A 12,756-nucleotide genomic window follows, 5' to 3' on the forward strand; every position below is an offset into this window, starting at 1 on the left:
TTGTCTAGCTCAGTTTAGTTTAAATAGTATCTGTGCAATCAAATCGGCGATAATCGCTAGAAATCAACTTTAGTTGATGTTTCAGAGTTTGATCACGGGGAACCATTTAAATCAGCGATTCCTTCAGTTCTGATGGTTTTTACTCTAATATTGGTGTTTTGTACTGTAGCTGTTATTTCACGGAAAAGACGACATGCAGGTACGACAAGATTTAAAATAAATACTGGTTTAGAACAACAATGCAATTTTCATTTTTGATTGAATTTTGATTGAATTTTATTACTACTATATTTTTACTATATAAGTTTTCTAAATAATTCCTTTTTATTTTATTTGGTGTTTAGATTCATATAGAAGTGGTTATTCTACATCCTCCAGTAAGTACTTACTACAATACCTCATTTATTGATGAATATAAGTTTATTTGAACAGTGAGAGACAGAATAACAACAAAAAATCCAGAAAAACGCATTTCAACAATGTTATAAATTGATTTGCATTTTAATGAGTGAAATAAGTATTTGATCCGCTATTAATCACAGCAAGATTTCGGGCTCCCAGGTGTCTTTTATACTGGTAACGAGCTGAGATTAGGAGCGCTCTCTTAAAGGGAGTGTTCCTAATCTCAGTTTGTTACCTCTATAAAAGACAACCTGTCCACAGAAGCAATCAATCAATCAGAATCCAAACTCTCCACCATGGCCAAGACCAAAGAGCTGTCCAAGGATGTCAGGGACAAGATTGTAGACCTACACAAGGCTGGAATGGGCTACAAGACCATCGCCAAACAGTTTGGTGAGAAGGTGACTGTTACGGTTTGTGTCTTTGGTATCTGTGTTGTGTTGTGTGTTTTTTTTGGGGGGTTTTTTCTCCTCCCTCTTGTTCTTTCTGGTCTCTGATAGGTTGTCCAATGATGGGGTGTATGTAGGGTTGCCACCTTTAGCGAAGCAAAATAAGGGACCCTTATATAATAAGGGATAAGGGATACTGTTAAGTGCTTTGACACAATCTGTATTGTTAAAAACGCTATATAAATAAAGATGACTTGACTTGACCCCCCACGACCCCAGAGGAACTCATAGCTCAACAATAAACCATGAGAAGACATGTTCAAGTATGCAAACTTGCAACATAATACATTAATACTGTTTTTTTTTTATTTGATTATTTATAATTTATTATTTATTGTTAGTCTTTTTGACAGTTCTGCAGCTGTTACCTGGATGGGATCCATTCTTATTTATTTATTTTAAATTTAATTTGCTTAAATTAAGGCTACATTATTATGTAATTTATTTGTCCCATTTTAATCTAAATAATGTAGCATTCTTTTTTTTTTTTTTTTTACTTTTTATAATGCCAAATTGTATATGACATGATTATTTATTATGTAGCCTATATATTTATGATTAATATAAACGATAAATTAATAAATGGGGTCTAGCATTAATTATAATCTATTAATTCATCTGTCTCATCATGTCTAAAAATAAAATAATTATGTCTAAGAAGCTCTGATATGGAATATTATATTAACAGACTTTCCAAATCTTAATAAAACAGTAGGCCTATACCTTTAGAAGCACAAATGTGTCTGTCACTTTAAAGGTATGGTTCACCCAAAAATGAAAATTCTGTCATAATTTACCCAGGTTGTTCTAAACCTGCACAGTTCTTTCTTCTGTTGAGCACAAAGAAGATACTTTGAAGAATGTGGGTAACTAACCAGCTGCTGGTCCTCAGTAACTTCCATATTAGAGAAAAATACTATCAGTGTCATTGGGGACCAAACTGTTGGGTTACCCACATTCTTCAAAATATCTTCTTTGTGCTCAACAGAAGAAAGAACTGTGCAGGTTTAAAACAACCAGTATTTATCGTCTCTAAATGAGAAGAGAGCAGTTAAAACCCGCTTTATGTTAATGTTTGGGCATCGATTTCATTTTTTCTTTAGTATAAAATTATAGGGTTATCTGTTCCTTTAAGAATGGGGGTTTGTACTGAAGTTCGGTTGTAGTTTACATGTGGAAAACGTGGTTTTTACAATCAAGTTTGAGTTTACCATGTATTCATTGGACTATAACTCTATGAACCGACCTAAAGCAGAGTGGAGGTAGGGGATTATTGGTTCTAGTGAAGGAGGGAGGAGCAGAGAAAAAAAGGGGAGGGGTGTGCGTGCTCAAGGAAAAAAAACGTTTCCATGGGCGTGTGAGGGACGAAGAAAATCAAGATTAATCCGAACAGGATTGATCTATATTTTTTTGTTTAGCCTTTAAGAGCGAAACAGTAGTTCATCTAGCAGATCGCTTGTTAATGTTATTTGTTTTCACCCTAGCCGGCGAGGGTTAGGGAAGCACTGTGTCATCGTGAAGTTTCTCCTACATTCGAGCGAGATCCGTGCGAGTTATTTGAAACTACCAAACGACCTTATGACTGTATGATGTATTCCTGAAATTGCCAACTTTGAGTGCTTTGGACATCTATCAACGTGAAAAACGGTGATCCGGAGGAGCTGCTGGACTCGCCGACCAGGTAGCGCTCTGAGCCGCCGAAGGGTTCAGAGTTCCCCTGGCCTCGAGGGATCGGATGGGGGTCCGGATGCGTTGCTTAGGGGCGACCTGCACCTGAGATTCGATTGTCCTAAAGCGGGAGAACTCATTGGAGTAAAGGTACTTCATTTCCATTTATGTTTGGCTCTTCAGAGTGAAGGGGCCAATTATCCATTTATTTTCGGGCCACAACGATCACCAGCAACGGTACAGGCCTGCAACGGGGTGTGAGAGTGACTGTGTGTATGTGTGTGAGTGGGCCCACATGAGTTAAGTTAGTTATCAATATTTAATTGTTATATTTACGGAACGGTTTATTTTATTTCCATTGAACTTGTGATCACGTTTAAATTGTCTGAAGGGTGTATTTGAAATACACAATTAAGGTTTGCATCACAGAGGGGCTGTCTGGCTAAAGCCTCCAAGCGGTTGTTGGAGAGATCAAGTTAATTTAATTGTTGTGACAGTTGTAACTCACCATTGGTCATTTCTTCATCTCTTTTAATTTCATTATAGTGTTCCTCTAAGTGATCTCAGTAAATTCCTTACTGTTAAGGGAACATACCTATATAACCAACGAGAAAGCTTCAACTGAAACACTCTATAGTATTGATTCAATCTGATACTTATCGACATTGTATAGTTAACCTTGTTATTTTCAAATCCGCAAAAGAGAAGAAAGGAGAGGTTCCTAGGTTTATTTAGTCGAGAGACATCCATATTCGAACCCATGTGCCCGTCCTAAGTACTCAGGTAAGCCACCCTGAGAGGGAAGAGGGTGCTACATATGTTCAACAGAAGAAAGAAATTATTACAGGTTTGAAACAACTTGTGGGTGTGTAAACAATGACGATTTCAATTTTTTGGGTGAACTATCCCTTTAGCCCACCGTAAGCAAATGCTTCTCTGCAAACTGCGCGTTCATCATTAGTTATCGGACCGAAAACATTGATATCTTTCTCATTCAGCCCTACATCTTGAGAGCCTTGTGTTCAAAGGGCAGATGTGACATTCCAGACGTTCTGGAGACTCCGTCGCTATGGAAACAAAGATGCCAAAATGTAATCACGCACAAATGACCTTCCCTAATACTTCTTATGAAATTGATTTAATTATTATTGCTATTAGTATTATAAACAGTGCAAAATACTTATTTGTTTATTCAAATATGTTTGGCCTTTGTAATATATGGGACAAATCGCGTCCCGTATTGACTTGATACGGGACGCATCATTTTACCTTTTAAATACGGGACGATTCTGTATTTTAAGGGACTGGTGGCAACCCTAGGTGTATGTTTGTCATTGGCAGTTCAGACGAGGCAGGACCTTTATAAGGATGCTGCCGGCATTCAATGGGGGGAGCTCATTGTTGGTTCGGTCGTGTCTGGGTTGAGAGCTCCTGGATCCCTCCTCCGGCCGATGATCAAACTTGTTGAAGTTAAGTGAATTGTGAAGACTGTTGATTACGACCATCTGTTCTAAAACATTTTGTTTTAAGAACGTGGAGCGTAGGAGTGTCCTGTCTATTTATTTTGATTGGTTTGTTTGGCTTTTGTTTTTCGTTAAGTAGTTACGGAAGTAAAAAAACTCCATTATGTTATTTAATACTTCCTCCTTTTTCTTTCTAGATTGGTTTTGTTTGTTATTTTGGCCTTTGGACACCCCGAAAATCTCTATTTTCACTTGATGTTTATTTTTGAATAAACCTAATCACCTTATTTGACTAATACTGTGCAGTCGTTTGATTATCGACCGGAGTGATTTGAACATTTGGGATTCCATCACCACAACCCAGTTCAGTTACGCCCTGTTTAGAGTTTATTCCTATTATTCCCGAGCACAGGGTGTAACAGTGACCACTATAGTTGGTGCGATTATTCGCAAATGGAAGAAACACAAAATAACTGTCAATCTCCCTCGGTCTGGGGCTCCATGCAAGATCTCACCTCGTGGAGTTTCAATGATCATGAGAACGGTGAGGAATCAGCCCAGAACTACACGAGAGGATCCTGTCAATGATCTCAAGGCAGCTGGGACCATCGTCACCAAGAAAACAATTGGTAACACACTATGACGTGAAGGACTGAAATCCTGCAGTGCCCGCAAGGTCCCCCTGCTCAAGAAAGCACATGTACAGACCGTCTGAAGTTTGCCAATGATTCAGAGGAGAACTGGGTGAAAGTGTTGTGGTCAGATGAGACCAAAATCGAGCTCTTTGGCATCAACTCAACTCGCCGTGTTTGGAGGAGGAGGAATGCTGCCTATGACCCCAAGAACACCATCCCCACCATCAAACACGGAGGTGGAAACATTATGCTTTGGGGGTGTTTTTCTGCTAAGGGCACAGGACAACTGCACCGCATCAAAGGGACGATGGACGGGGCCATGTACCGTCAGGGCCAGGGCATTGAAAATGGGTCGTGGATGGGTATTCCAGCATGACAATGACCCAAAACACACGGCCAATGTAACAAAGGAGTGGTTCTATTTGCTGTTAATTTACTGACCCTCAGACCATCCAAGATGTAGGTGACTTTTTGTCTTCATTCCTATATGTTTAGTTTGTATGAAAAATGTTATAAAAGGAGATTGTTATTAAATAAAGGCTATTATGTGTTGTAAAGTGTGTGTTTTTAGTGATTGATAAACACCAGTTAATCATTTTTAATAATTTTGTTAAACTATAAAAATGTTTATGTAGTTCCCCAGCGATTTCTTATGATGCCCAAATAATAAATCTTAGTTGAGGTAACATATAAAACACATTGAGTAAATGGTTAAATTTTAATTGACATAACTTGCTGTAGTCTTCTAAATGTTTGACCAATTAAAACATTTTAGTTGAATGGACTATAAGACTAGTTCACTATAGGTTGAGCCAACTTAAAAAATAACAATTCAGATAACACTTTGAAGTCAGAAACTGACTGAACGTAAAATTTCTGTGGAACTAGGTACTAAATAATTAGTTGAAACCGCTTGAAATTGTTTATAGTGCTGTTCAAATAAACCTACCCTTAGAATTATAGACTGATAATTTCTTTGTCAGTGGGCAAATGTACAAAATCAGCAGGGGATCAAATAAATTTTTTCCCCACTGTATATAGCTCCATTTGAACACCTCCAGGTGTAGTCTTGTCATTTTTCTATGCCCTGATAAGTCAACTTGTCATCAATGAAATGTACTTCATCTGTAGTGGAGCCTCCAAAAGCAATCTTAGTGACCAATTTCCCAGGTATGTCATTGTCCGACAATTCACACAAATTCATCTGATGAACTACTAGACCTGTTCGAGATTAAGAGGAATATTACTGTACGTATAGATTCCATCATGCATCATAGAGTCCAACATCTTGACCCATGTATGGCTATGAACTATTTATTTATTTATTTATACAACTGAACACACCTTCTGTTTGGTTCTGATATCTTTCTGAGTTTCAGTGTTCTGGACTCATTGTTCTTTGTTTTTCCGCTGTCCTGAGTTTCCTTATTTTGGTTATTTTCCTGTTCTTGTTAAGTTCATTGATTACTCCTCACCTGTTTATGTTCTCTCTTATTACATTCCATGTGTTTATAAGTCCTGAGTAATCCCGGAGTCTTTGTCCGTTCACTTGTCTTTTTATGTTGTGTCTCCTGGATTTCTCTATTTGATTTATTAAAGCGAAGAACGTTTTGTACCTGCTGCCTCCTACGTCCTTCCCGCTACACAACACCGTGACACTGAGAGTCTTTCTGTAAAAATAAATTGCAAATCCCTTATAGGCCTACTATAACTTATGCTATCAACCTCGCCATCTTCATTTGTAGTGTTTCCTCTTGGCACATAGCTGTTTGTCTCTGAGTCATGGTATCCAACTGTAATGTCATCCAACATACAGGTGCTGGTCATATAATTAGAATATCATCAAAAAGTTGATTTATTTCACTAATTCCATTCAAAAAGTGAAACTTGTCTATTATATTCATTCATTACACACAGACTGATATATTTCAAATGTTTATTTCTTTTAATTTTGATGATTAGAGCTTACAGCTCATGAAAGTCAAAAATCAGTATCTCAAAATATTAGAATATTACTTAAGACCAATACAAAGAAAGGATTTTTAGAAATCTTGGCCAACTGAAAAGTATGAGCATGTACAGCACTCAATACTTAGTTGGGGCTCCTTTTGCCTGAATTACTGCAGCAATGCGGCGTGGCATGGAGTCGATCAGTCTGTGGCACTGCTCAGGTGTTATGAGAGCCCAGGTTGCTCTGATAGTGGCCTTCAGCTCATCTGCATTGTTGGGTCTGGTGTCTCTCATCTTCCTCTTGACAATACCCCATAGATTCTCTATGGGGTTCAGGTCAGGCGAGTTTGCTGGCCAATCAAGCACAGTAACACTATGGTCATTGAACCAGCTTTTGGTACCTTTGGCAGTGTGGGCAGGTGCCAAGTCCTGCTGGAAAATGAAATCAGCATCTCCATAAAGCTTGTCAACAGAAGGAAGCATGAAGTGCTCTAAAATTTCCTGGTAGATGGCTGCGTTGACTGTGGACTTCAGAAAACACAGTGGACCAACACCAGCAGATGACATGGCAGCCCAAATCATCACTGACTGTGGAAACTTCACACTGGACTTCAAGCAACATGGATTCTGTGCCTCTCCACTCTTCCTTCAGACTCTGGGACCTTGATTTCCAAATGAAATGTAAAATTTACTTTCATCTGAAAAGAGGACTTTGGACCACTGAGCAACAGTCCAGTTCTTTTCTCCACAGCCCAGGTAAGATGCTTCTGGCGTTGTCTCTGGTTCAGAAGTGGCTTGGTAGCCCTTTTCCTGAAGGCGTCTGGCGTGGTGACTCTTGATGCACTGACTCCAGCTTCAGTTCTCTCCTTGTGAAGCTCTCCCAAGTGTTTGAATCGGCTTTGCTTGACTGTATTCTCAAGCTTGCGGTCATCCCTGTTGCTTGTGCACCTTTTCCTACCCAAATTCTTCCTTCCAGTCAACTTTGCATTTAATATGCTTTGATACAGCACTCTGTAAACAGCCACACCTTTCAGTAATGACCTTCTGTGACTTACCCTCTTTGTGGAGGTGTCAATGTTCATCTTCTGGATCATTGCCAAGTCAGCAGTCTTCCCCATTATTGTGGTTTCAAAGAACAAGAGATACCCAGAATTTATACTGTAGGGATGGTCATTTATTCAAACTCAAATGTAAATATTCTAATATTTTGAGATACTGATTTTTGACTTTCATGAGCTGTAAGCTCTAATCATCAAAATTAAAAGAAATAAACATTTGAAATATATCAGTCTGTGTGTAATGAATGAATATAATATACAAGTTTCACTTTTTGAATGGAATTAGTGAAATAAATCAACTTTTTGATGATATTCTAATTATATGACCAGCACCTGTACATATGGCACTAAATGCAGGAAATGGCATGTCTCTTTGAATGGAAGTTGCAAAAAGCCACAAAGAGTGAAAAAAATACAATCAAAATACTGTATGGTATACAGTCTGTTGAGATCATGTACCACACTTGATTTAAAGGCAAATCCTACCTGTAAAAACAGCTGCTGGAAATGACAGAACACTCAGAAAAAACAAAACTGTCATGTTATAAAGCAGTAAAAAAAGTTTTTCTCTATAGCCACATTCAGTGAATGTGCCCAGTTCCAAAGTTTGTGATGAGTCAAGCAAGTTTTATTTCCTGAAAAATCTCAGTTACCATGACAGTAATCCAAGTCAGTCTAGGATTACACTGTTTCAGATACTGTGTCAACACTTTTATTATTGCTTCCTAAGTTTGGCCTTTCCTCATTTTAAATTGCTTTAAATAAAGATGCACAATGAAAAATAAATCAGTAAATATAGGGAGAATCTTTAATGCTACTGGCTGTGTCAATTTTATTTTACATGAAGTGGAAGGATGTTGATGGCTGAAAACTTTTTCCTTGTTGTGATGCTGGATCCACACATTCACCCTATCACCCTGTGGTAGCCCAAGACTGATTGCTCACTGAAGCGAAGTTGGATTGAGCCTGGTCAGTACCTGGATGGGAGTAATAGGTCTTGGGAAAAATTGTTTCAGTTTTTGAATAAAATAAAACAAAGAAAGAAAGATTGTAATTTATAGGTTTCCTTTTTCTTATTTATCAATACTTATTCTTGTTTGTTAATAATGGCACTCAGAGTAGAAAGCAAAGTAAAAATTTCATTGCACAGGGAAATGTGCATATGACAGTACAGACTTTGAAAGACATAAGCAACTTTAAGAAAATTTACATTTTATTTTACAATAACAAATGTATGACATATGTAAACATTACATTATATCAACACCATCAAATAAATGAATAAAAATGGTAATAAATGGCTCAAAGTATGTATCTACTTTCTCTAAATCTTCTCCTCCACTGTTAGGTCAAGGAATAGAAAGGTGTGACAGTGTGACAAACAATCAGTTGTGTGACAGTGGCTGACACTTGCAGACATAGAAAGTTCTATCATTAAAATCTAGATGGTGCAGGTTGATAGGTTCTAACTCAATCTGATATAAATCACATTATTATTCACATGGTGCAGCTGACAGGAATATAATTGTTTCCTTTTTAGGTCTCAACCAGTGAATTATAGTGGAAATTGTGTAGGTAACAAATTTACAGATGTGTGTCACGTTGTGTCCTGGCATTCACATCAGTTCTGATGTTGTGTCCACGATATCTTCAGATGCTGAAAATGAAATGTATTGTTTTAGAGTGTACAGTGTGCAAATGTTTTCTTTATGCTGTAAATTAACAAATTGCTTAGAATAACTAGAATTACTTACTAGATGCAGTAGAATAACCACTTTTAATTGAATCTAAACACCAAAAGCAAGACAAAAGAATTATTGTTTTTGAAAAATAACTTCTCCCAAATACATATTTTTTGAAGAGGTATTCCTTTAATTTGCTTTTTTTGTAGGATCTTTAGACATTTAAGTTCTTGTCTTACCTCCACATCGTCTTTTCCACGCAGTTATAGCAGCTGCCACTCCAAACACCAACATCAGAGCCAAAACCATCAGAACTGAAGGAATCACTGATTTAAATGGTTCCCGTGATCAAACTCTGAAACATCAACCACAGACTGAGAAATTGACTTTTATTGTTTTTTGTTTTGACTGTTAGATTGTGTTTTCTGTAAGAGCTCATTACCCAAAGCGATGTCCAGTTTGTTGTCCAGACTGAGGTGTGTGACAGAGCAGGTGTATTTGTGTTTGTCTGCAGCACTGATCTCCAGACTCTTCCTCATCTGGTACGTCCCGTCATCATTGGGCAGCAGATCTCCTCCAGTGATCTCATGATCAGCTACAGGCTGCCCGTCTCTGAACAGGGTCAGGTTGATGTGACGAGGGTAAAATCCTGTTGCCAAACAACTCACACAAAACCCAGAAGACAGTTCTTTCTGCAGGAGCCTGACTTTAGGTTTCACTGTGGGAAAAAAAAGAAAAGAGAAATATTATTTCAATACTGGTTTTAAAAATGCTAAATATAAATGAGAACAATTGTTCTTGACTAGTTTGGCTAGGAGTCAGTCATCATACCTTTTCTATTGATTTGAGTCCTCCTCTTTTTAAGGTAACCCTTGAGTGTTTTGATGCAAAATGGTTGGTATAGCAGTTCATGACGCTTCATGCTGAATTCAAGATGAATATTCAGTACTTGGGCCGAGACATTTAAAGTACCCTGATATGTAAAGTTCTTGTCAACATATAGCAGCTCATCAGTGGTGGATCCTCTGAAAGCATCCCGTGTGATCATTTGTCCCGGTTCACCATCATCCCTCAGCTCACACACAACCAGCCTCTGAAGGGCAATAACTCCTAGAATGGAGAGACAGTGTTAAAGTAAAATAAAAGTAGTATTTATTTAAAATACCTTTACATGCACAATCACAAAACAACTGTCACGGTGCACACAGCAGGGAGGAACGAGGAGACAAGGATAACTCAAAATACAGTCTTTAATGAACTCAAAACAGACAGTGCAAGGCTGGGACACACAGGAACACTGGGGAGTAATGAGTAGACCAGACAAAATCTAACTGAACAGGCATGAACTAAATACACATGACAATAACAGATAATTAGACAAACACAGCTGGACAAGAATTAACTGATAAATCACACTTAACAAGGACAGGAACATGACCAAATAAGGAAACAAGAGGCGGGACCACATGACACACGACAGAGGACTGACAACAACAATGATAACAATTATAATCATGATCTATAATAAGATTTATTATTATTATATTATATTATATTGTAATAAGCACCCCATTACATGCACACATTCTTATTTCACAATTACAAAATATAAATAGCCTAATTTGTAGTATAACATTTTTATCAAAGACTTGCATAATGCTTACCTTCAGTGTTGTTTAAATTTTTTGTTGCTATTGCCCATTTTTCCGCAAAAGAGGACTGTATATAGTCACTTATTGTCAGAAGAACATTTGAATCAAACACATCGTCTTCAGCTGTTGTATTTCCTCTTGGATGGAGAGTTTTCATCTCACCATTATAATACATAATTCTGACATCATCCAACATCCCTGCATAGCTAAATTCAGGAAATGATGTTTGTCCTTTAATGTACGTTGCAAGCAACCATAAAGAGTGAGAACCTGTGAAATATAACATAAAATTTAATTTGTAACAACAAAAACAACACTGCAAATTTTTAATGATGTTTAAAGCTGAAATGTTTCAGTCAATAATTACAATAAAGTTAAAGATGATAATGATTTGCAAGAACATAAAGATTCAAAATAAAATAATATTCCTTTAGTACAGAGTTGTGTCTGATGCTCAAGACTCTCCATTGTGGACAGCGAGCCAAACCAGTTTAAATATTTACCATTATCTCAAAATTTTATGAACATGCAGACTCGTGAATCTCTTTATAGTCCCTGTTTTTATACAACCAGGAAATTTTGAGGCTAAGTACACAGATTAGTCAACTATGTGAAAAAGAACAATGTAGAAGTGATGTTTCATAAAGTGTTTTAGTTGGTCAAAGTTTTCAGTTAACAGATTTAAAAATATATATATAAAATAGCACAGGCATTAAACAGGCAACACTGAAAAGGCAGTGAATGACTCTTAACATGCTAAAAAAAATAACACAAATAATTTTGTGTTTTAATTTACATTTCTGTTTGTATATGCTTTTCAGGCTTGTGATGCTTTAGCTACTAGAAGCACATTGTTTTTCTGCACACTATAAATATTTTACAAGCAGTGAATCTGGTTGAGGAGATATGTCTAAAAGCAGATTCTAAGACCTACCAAATTATACAAAAAGTATACAAAAATTGATTTTATAAAATTTATTTGAAATCTTACCTTTTGGAGCAACTATTGGAAGCAAAAATAGAAAAAGCAGACAAATTTTGTCCATATTACTGACACTGAATTACTGTTACGGTATGCTTTAAAATCGACACTCACTTGCAAATGATCAACTTTGAAATAAACTTGTTCCGCCCTTGTATGCAGTTAGTGAGTGTTTCGACTGAACTTTACAGCTTTTAATATTTAGCTAGGTAATTTTACAGGAAATGACTATTTTTGTTAGGCAGCCTTACACCACAAACAGGTTTTTTTCTTTCCTTTTCACATTTGCTTGAAACCTTCCACCAAGACATTATGGACCACAACCTTAGGTCTCGACCAGGGAATTTTAACAGGAGTTATATAATGTAACAACGTTAAAGGGAAAAGAAGCGGGAAGCGGCAAATGATAGACATTAAATTTTATTCACAAAATAAAAAAATCATTAAATCACTCAAAACGATAGTAAACAGGAGCCACTCACGGACAACTGTCGCACAAACGTACTGTCACGTCCCTGGACTGTCTTGTGTGTGTTTTGCTCCCCATGTGTGCCCTGTGACCTAGTTTCTGTCTCCCCTTGATTGGTTAATTTGATTCCAGGTGTGTCTCCTTTAGTTCCTTGATTGTCCTGTCCTTAAAACCCCAGTCCTTTCAGTTAGTGTTTGTCGGTCTTTGAAAGTCATCCTGTACGGCAACCTAAGTGTCTACGTAAGTGTCTACCCTACCTGTGATCTGTGTTCCTGCCTATTAAACTCCCGTGTTGCTATTCCTCGTCTCCTCGTTCCTGATTCCCGGGCTCCCCCGTGAGATGTGA

The 12,756-nt window shown here is 37.4% G+C and overlaps 1 pseudogene; it reads right to left on the reverse strand.

The window, feature by feature from the left end:
• Nucleotides 1–8,929: 8,929 nt before the first annotated feature.
• LOC131534584 (major histocompatibility complex class I-related gene protein-like) lies at nucleotides 8,930–12,328 on the reverse strand (annotated as a pseudogene).
• Between the last annotated feature and the right edge of the window lie 428 nt (nucleotides 12,329–12,756).

This window comes from Onychostoma macrolepis, chromosome 25, assembly GCF_012432095.1.
Source record: "Onychostoma macrolepis isolate SWU-2019 chromosome 25, ASM1243209v1, whole genome shotgun sequence".
Lineage (NCBI taxonomy): Eukaryota > Metazoa > Chordata > Actinopteri > Cypriniformes > Cyprinidae > Onychostoma > Onychostoma macrolepis.